The following is an 8,656-nucleotide window of genomic DNA, read 5'->3' as shown; positions in this document are numbered from 1 at the left end:
TTTCACTGTTTGTAAACTGTGCCAGTTTCTCTGAATGCATACCCTGTCTCTCAATTTCTAAAAAAATTCTCACGTATTTATGCGATCTACAGTTTTGTGTTTTACAGAATGTCAAATAAAAGGCACACAGCGTATTTGAAATAACCTCACTGAAGAGGGTGGCACATAAAGTTTCTCACCTGGATAACGTTGGAAGAGAGGGTGTTCTGTCAATCTAAAGTATAAAGAAACTGCACTTAAACACTGTTCTCTAGTCAATAAACATACCTCCAACAGGGGTACAAGTTAGTAATTCTAATACCACTAGGCACATGTTCTGAAATTGTACCACAAATTAAATGAATGACATGTGGTGGGAAGGGGGTTCCTCACTTTGCAATTGGGGGTTACAGCCAGGTAACAAAGGAAGGCTAGAAACATCCATGCAGCATCATAGTAGATTGTAGATACCAGTGTTTTCTACAGTTTGATGTAATAAAGCTACAGAAGGTAAGCTACATAAATATGTTAGATGTGCCTCTAAACATGGGTTAATATACACATGCACATTTTCTAGGCCTGTTAGCTAAGAGATCCCAGAAACACTGACACCACATTAACAACACACACCCAATATCACAACTTTGTATTTCAATATAATTCTTTAATATCAGGAACCAGAAATCCTTGGAGAAATAACTGAGTCTATGTATAGAAAAGATAATAAAGAAAATGAGCTTGGAATTTCTTGTAAGACCAGGAAATAGGAATGTGTTCAAAAACAAAGGGATGGGGTGTGCTGTAAGGACCCAAAATCCAAACTAAATGAGCTCACAGTACTTAAAAATGCTGTGGTGATTTGAGCAATAAAATGAATAGTGTAGCATCAAATTTTCTCCATAGTAAAAAATAAAAATTAATGAACCAACACTGATATTAACAGATAAGTAATAGTGGCTCATGCCTGTAATCCCAGCACTTTGGGAGGCTGAGGCAGGCTGATCACCTGAGGTCAGGAGTTCAAGACCAGACTGACCAACATGGAGAAACCTCGCCTCTACTAAATATACAAAATTAGTTGCCATGGTGACACATGCCTGAAATCCCAGCTAATCAGGAGGCTAAGGCAGGAGAATCATTTGAATCTGGGAGACGGAGGTTGTGGTGAGCCAAGATTTTGCCATTACACTCTAGCCTGGGCAACAAGAGTGAAACTCCATCTCAAAATAAATAAATAAATAATATAAAAATTTTTGAAAAAAGATATTTTTCATGCAGAAAAATTCCAAACGTCTTAAATTAATAATCCTCCCATAAAGTAGGTGAAATTTAAACACTTATGCTGTAATTGTGGCCTGAGATTAGAGACAAGAGTTTTGTGTTATATTTGGTTTCATAATTCATTTTTAGATATAATGCCAAAAGTATAATCTATGAAAAAATAAAATTATTTTATCCAAGTTTACACACACGCATGCACACACACACATAAATGTGTGTGCATGTATATGTGTGTGTGTGTGTATATACATATATATGAGTATTTTTCTGTCACTGATAAAGCAGTGAAAAGACAATTACAGACCTGGAGAATACACTTGCAACTCAAATATTTGTTACATGGCTTTATGTTAACGTAGTAAATGACTTTTCTAATGGGTATGTAAGGAAACTTACAACTGATCAAAATAAAACAATGAAATTAAAAATGAGCCAAATGAATCAAGACAGACACTTCATCACAATTATATAGAAATAATTAAATATGAAATTTTGTTTAGAGACATGTGCATTTAAACCATGAGATACCACTACTAATCTATTAGAATGGTTAAAATACACAACACTTATAGTCCCAAATGGCAATGAGGATGTGGAAGAATGAGATATATCACGTGTGACTGGTATGAACCCAAAATCATAACTGCACACTATGGAAAACTTTAAAACATCTTGATGTTTTATATAATGGAGGTAAATGTTAAGTTAAAATGTGATCTAGCAGCCGTGTTCCAAAATATTTACAACACTGATTCAAAAACTCATGCTCACACTGATATCTTCAGATAAATTCCTGTATAAGTTTTATTAATTTGATTGTTTTCCACTCCTTGAATTTTGCTTACAGAATAAATATTATATGGAAAATTTCTCCAATAATTAGAGTGCATATGCATTTCTATTGTTCCTTTTCTTCAATGGCTTAACCTCACTTTCTAAGAAAGTCTTCAGTCAAATAATTCCTGTCATCTCCTCAGCCCCAGCACAGCTGCCTCCTCCCTCAGGCTTTCTGACATTCTCAGGATGTGGGCTTTCACACTGTGTGACATGCACAGTAATACATAGCTATGTCCTTAGATCTCAGGCTGCTCAGCTCCGTGTAGGCTGCACTCATGGACATGTACCTGGTCATGACGAGTCTGCCCTGAAACTTTTGGGCATTGCCTGTGTTAGCATTGCTAGGGTTGATACATCCCATTTATTTAAGCCTTTGTCCAGCAGCCTGTCACACCCAGTGTATACCATAGCTGGTGATGGTGAACCCAGAAAAAATACAAGATAACTTCACTGAGGCCCTAGGCTTCCTCACGTCAACCTCAGACAGCACCAGCTGCATCTAGGAGTGGGACCTGTGGAGAGGACAAAGGAATGGGTCAAATTCTTTTTGACTGAAAAGAGTCCCCTCCTCATCCCTGGGACTAGGTGGTCATTTACCTGTAATTGCTGACACCAAAAAAAGAAACCTCCAGGTCCAGTCTACGCTGAGGAACTGTGTTCTCAGTAGCTTTTCTAGAGAAGGGATGTGGTTGTTGGGTGATGCTCTCAGGGCACAGGAATATCCGAATTTACCTCAGTGGATCTCAGGTTATTTGCATATTCATGATACAGAGCATTTCATAGCTCAAGACCTGATCCAAGATAAGAAAGGGAGGATAAATGACACATCAGCCATGCAAGAGTGAGATGCTGATGGTCCACATCATAATCCTGCTTGATGAAAAGCATGTTCTGCTCCATTTCCAAGCTCCTTGTGAACAGAGGTACTTTTACTGAAACATAAGCCCCCACACAACAAGTTTTTCACTGTGAACCCACATTTGGTTAGCATGGAGGTCACCTTGATGATTTCTGGGACCATCACTGTCAATGACACTGAACAGGTGCTTTGGACTCTTGCTGGCCTTAGGCACCAGCACAGTTCACTGGTGACTCCAAGAAACTGACTGCTGGGTGTCCCACATGAGTTTCCAGCAGGTCCCTCTGAGATCTACTGGGAGCTCCTAAGACACTGTCTCCAGTACCGGCTTGGTGGCCTGGGATCCCAGGCTCTTCAATAGAAACACTCTTGGTTTACAGATTTGCCCCATGGTGTGTGATTAGAGATGATTTTCTTATCTCAAGGACAATAGGAATAAGAAGATGAAACAATTGTTTGGATTTCTTCATGAACTAATCCTCCCAAAATAATTACCAAGTAATTTGTGTTTTGAATAAGTTTGGGTTTTCTTTTCTACTGCATTTATTAGAATTTTTTGAAGTATTTATGTACTTTCAGCTCATATCCATAGATCCTTATCTTTACATATTGATTTCTTACTCACTTGGTCTGTGCACCTACCACACTCTGAGATCCACCACTGCCCTGTCACTCACACAATGTAGGCAAAAGTACTTAACACTGAAATCTGAGTTCCTTATTCATAGAAATATGGTGTCTCCAACAATTCTGTACACATTGAATTAGTAAAATCATTCCCGTCTTTCATATTCTCATCATTAAGACATTTATAATCCTAGAAACCCACTTTAAAAAATAGTTATCATTCAATAGCAAAGACATGGAATGACAACTATTTTTTAAAGTGGGTTTCTAGTTATAAATATCTTTGTGAGGCTGGGGGAAGGAGAGCCTTAGGAAAAGTAGCTAATGCATGCCGAGCTTAATACCTTAGTTATTGGTTGATAGGTGCAGCAAACCGCCATGGCACACAAATACCTATGTAACAAACCTACACATCCTGCACATGTACCCTGGAAATTAAAATTAGAATTAAAATAAAAAAGTTCTCATTGCTTTAAGTTATCTGCATGGTTGCAATGTAATATGATATTTAAAGGCAAATCAGCAACTTGTCGAACAGTTTTTGTTTTATTTTGTTTTTGTTTGTTTGTTTGTTTTTCTGATAAAGGAAGACACAAACTCTGAGAGGAAATCTCCTGCCAAGCTTCCTGTGCACTTGATCCGGGGCTGGAACCTGTGCTGTGGGGCTCCTAAGTGCCCCCTCCAGCTCGGCCCTTGACTTGCAAGAAGTTTCCTGTTGGGGCTTACAAAGCATTTCCCCCCAGCATCTCTAGACCAGCATGAAGTGGCTGTGTTCTAGTTTAGAATGCTCCTTCAGTGACACCATAAGCTTCTGACACCATCTCTTGAAACAATCGATTAGCCTTACTAAACCATTTGAACTCTGCAGGGAGACCCAAAACAAGGATTCTATGACACAGGAGGGAGCCTCTTCTCTAAAGCTCCAGATGCACTGAATCAGTGAATCCACAATGAATCCAAAAACTTTGCAGGAGTTTTTGGAGTGCTTTGTTTCTTCCTTGGGCTGCTGCAGTTGAATGTTGCATCTGAGAATACCTGCAGGTACAGCTAATTTCAGACTACAGCCAATCTCTGTCTACTATTCTAATAACACCAATTTTCCTTTCTTATTAGTGTCTAGACAAACACAAAGTACCTCCCACACTGACACTAGGCTCAGGTATCTGGCTTCTGTTCCCACAGATCTAAAGCAAACAGGATACACGTGGAGACTTACGAAGTGCATGCAAGTTGTTATTTTCATTTTCTCAGCTAGAAACTCAGCAAAGACCCCGTGCTAAAAGAAGGGGAGATTGATGAAAGAATTTGCAAGACCTTGGTCTTAAAAATAGTGATGCTAGAGGCTTCAGATTGCTCTACTGTCCTTGTCTAACTCTCTGCAATTGTCTTTCAGTTTCCCTGTGTTCTCCTCAGAGTCTGTGCATTGCCACACTTTTATCCTTTATCCAGAGCCATCATCCTGGTGAGAATGGATTGTGTGGGGGCAGATAAGCACTGACTATTCTTACAATGGAAACCTAGAGACTTGATCATCTTTATCTGGCCTGTGACCTTTACCAGGTGTCTTGAGGGGAAAAGCAGAGTATTGGCTTTTAGTCTGCTTTGTGGTTTCAGTGACCCTGGACTGTTCCTTTACATCTCACCACTATTGGCTATAACTTTAGTCATTTCTATAATAATGGAAAAATGAGGAAGGGATCTGGGGTGGGAGATATTTTTTCTTCCTTCACATAGGATAAGATTCTGGAAATGTTCTTCTCCTTAGGATCCTTTGGAGAAGGCTCCTGATATATTCCTGAGTAAATGATCCTCTTCAATTCTAACCCATTGAAAACGTATTTGAATTGTATCTTTTAAAATCTAGAAGTTTCTTGAAGGAAAGTCCAGCAGACTGAGGAGAGTAGGGCCCTCTGGAACTGTCATCTTTACCCTAGCTCATGTCTGTCTTTCAGACATCTATAGTGCTTACTATGTAAGTGGCCTCAACAGCTTGTGGCAAATTCTGTTCTGGTTAAGCAGGTGTCAACTGCCACTCTGGACCTGCCTGTCTCTTCAGGTTTTGGATAGGGTAATATTCCTTGCAATTTCAGTTATTTAATAGATTTCAAAAAGTATTGACATTCAGATTATACAGATATGTTTTGACTTTAAAATTAGGGTGATTAATTTAGTAATCTACATGTTGGAGCATAAACCAAAAGCACAATCAAAGGTCAGCTGTGATGTGTTACTGGAGGCAGAATTCTGACCTTATTACATATATGTGGCATGTCTGACATATGAACAGGCAAGAAAACAGAGAAAGGACATGGCACAATGCTTATAAAAAGTCTCAGCAATTTTAATTTTCTTCTGAGGAAGCTGAAATTGTGAAAGTGAAACAGTGTGGCTGGTCGTGTCTCCGATGATGTTGTGTTCTGGAAATTATCTCCAACCCTAGGCTGGATGCAGTAAGTGCACCCAGCCACCCAAACCTGAAGCAGGGACTCTTATTCCTTAAACACAAGACATTCCAATGAGAAATCTGTTCTCAGGTGAGTTGTAGAGCAGGAAGGAAGAGATGGAGGTTTCCTTGGCTTTCCAGAAGTGCTCAAACTTGAAGACCTAAGCCACCTCTGAGGGACAGATATCCACCTATGAGTACATCACTTCAGCTCTGTCTTCAGGAATCTTTGGCTGTGTGGGGGGATAAGAATGTAATTTATTTCTTTCTGCTCACCCAATATGCTTCAGAGAAAATGAAATTGAAGATTCAATAAATGTGTTTTTGCCATATTAAGGGAGAGAACATATATAATTCATGGCAATGCTAGTAATCACTCCATAGCTTGTAGAAGGAGCAAGTGCACAATTGAGAGAAGGAAGTGCCCTGCCCCAGGAAGCAGGTGCCCCAATCATCCCCTGGGAACTGCCCTTTAGATGCCATGCATCAGTGGAACCTGGGCTGGGGACTGGGATCTTGTAGATAGTGTGGAGAGCAGAGCATGACTCAATTCCTCCTCACCTGGGGACCTACGATGTAGGCCCCTCCCTCAGAGCTTTATACTAATAAGCTGTTAACATAAAATAGCAGCGGTACTACCTGTAACCTTTCAGTTAGGATCCAGGGCTCTTCAGGATTGTTATCACTTTGTTTTCCCTACCCCTAGAAAGCAGAAAAGTACCTGTGTGACCCTTCATCTCAGACCTCAGATGACCTCCTTGCAGAGGGCACACCTGCTTTGTTGCCATCACAAACATGGTAGTAGAACTGGAAAATATGTGTACCTTGTTATGGAATTTATCTGAATTATGTTACATTGGATGAAATTAGACTTAGTAAGTGACACTTAAAAATTTAGCTGAGGGCACATGTAAGCAAACTGTTGATGGTGTGTCTTCATTTCTCCTTGCCTATTATAGATAATGTGAGAGGAGAGAGGTACATTAAAAGGAAACTATTGACCAATGTGGAATCAGGTATTTTAAAAATAAAGGTTATTTAATGGAAACTCCATTAAATTAAGTAAATTAAGGAACTTTAAGACTTTTTTTTGTATTCTAGACACATGGCTAATATTGACTTAGATTTAAATGCAAAAAGAGGTAACACAGAAAATAAAAATTCTGCAGCAGATCCTTTTGCCAAATAGGCAGTTTTAAATATTTGTAATTTGACCTAAATGTTCAAAGAATAAGCCCCAGATCCAAATAAGAAATTATACCATTTCAATGTTTAATGACTGGTTGAAAGAAGCTTGAACTATTATTTTGATGAATTATAATTCAAAAATAAAACTGTGTCCAGTGGTCCAACTTTTCAAGGGGCTACTTGAGTAAGTAGTTTGTACCTCCCCTACCTGTGAGTCCTGGCACAATCTAGCATCATCTAAAATCTGGGAGGCTGCTAAGAACAGAGACAGAAGTTTGAATCCTATGAAGTTTTGACAGATCCAAAATTACTGTCTGGGCTGATTGGTGAGGGTGATCTCTATGAGCCTAGTTTTTGCAGAGTGTATGATGGCTTTTATTCTTTTATTATAATGAACTGATAACAACAAAGACAGTCAAGGAAAATGAAGAAGCAGGGGACATGGCCCAAACAGAAGAACAACATAAAGCTCCAGAAACTGACATCAATGAAAAGGAACCATCTGGATTACCTGGCAGAAAATTTAAAGTAAATGTTAGAAACCTATTCAATGAGCTAGTGGCAGCATCAAGAACAATGTGAGAATTTCAATAGAGATAAAGTATTTAGAAGATGACTAAACAAAAATATTGATGCTGAAGCATATAATAAGTCAGCCAAAAATTTTAACAGAAGATTTTAGACCAGACTAGATCAAGTAATAGAAAGAACAGTAAACTCAAAGAAAGGTCATTTGAAATAATAGAGACAAAGAAGAAAAATTTAAATGAAAGAAATAAAAAAGTTAAAGACTTATGAGTCAGGAAGCGCACTGAAAACTAAATTATGCATTTGATGAGTCATACAAATATAAAACAAAAGGGGTAGTGAAGGAAGGCCGAGTGCGTGGCTCACGTCTGTAATCCCAGAGCTTTGGGAGGCCAAGGCAGGCGGATCACGAGGTCAGGAGATCGAGAACATGTTGGCTAACACGGTGAAACCCAGTCTCTACTAAAAATACAAAAAATTACCCTGGCGTGGTGGCAGGCACCTGTAGTCCCAGCTACTCGGGAGGCTGAGGGAGGAGAATGGCGTGAACCCAGGAGGCGGAGCTTGCACTGAGCCGAGATCTCACCACTGCACTCCAGCCTGGGCGACAGAGGGAGACTCCGTCTCAAAAAAAAAAAAAAAAAAGAGGGGGGCGTAATGAAGGAAAAAAGAGAGGAGGTGGGGGAGAGAGAGAGAGAGACAGAGAGAGAGAGATAGACTATTCAAAGATGTAATAGCAAAGAAACTTTCTAAATCTAGAGAAGCAAATATTCACCCACATCCAAGAAGTTCTATAAATTTTAAATAAGATAAACCAATGAGAAAAATCTGAGATAGATTGAAATCACATTTTTAAAAGGAAAGGTTTTCAAAAACAGAAAGAAGAGCAGATTTAGCAGATTTCAGATTTCTCA

This window comes from Macaca fascicularis, chromosome 10, assembly GCF_037993035.2.
Source record: "Macaca fascicularis isolate 582-1 chromosome 10, T2T-MFA8v1.1".
Taxonomy (NCBI): domain Eukaryota; kingdom Metazoa; phylum Chordata; class Mammalia; order Primates; family Cercopithecidae; genus Macaca; species Macaca fascicularis.
The sequence above is the reverse complement of the archived record's forward strand: the minus strand, read 5'-3'. Positions refer to the sequence as shown.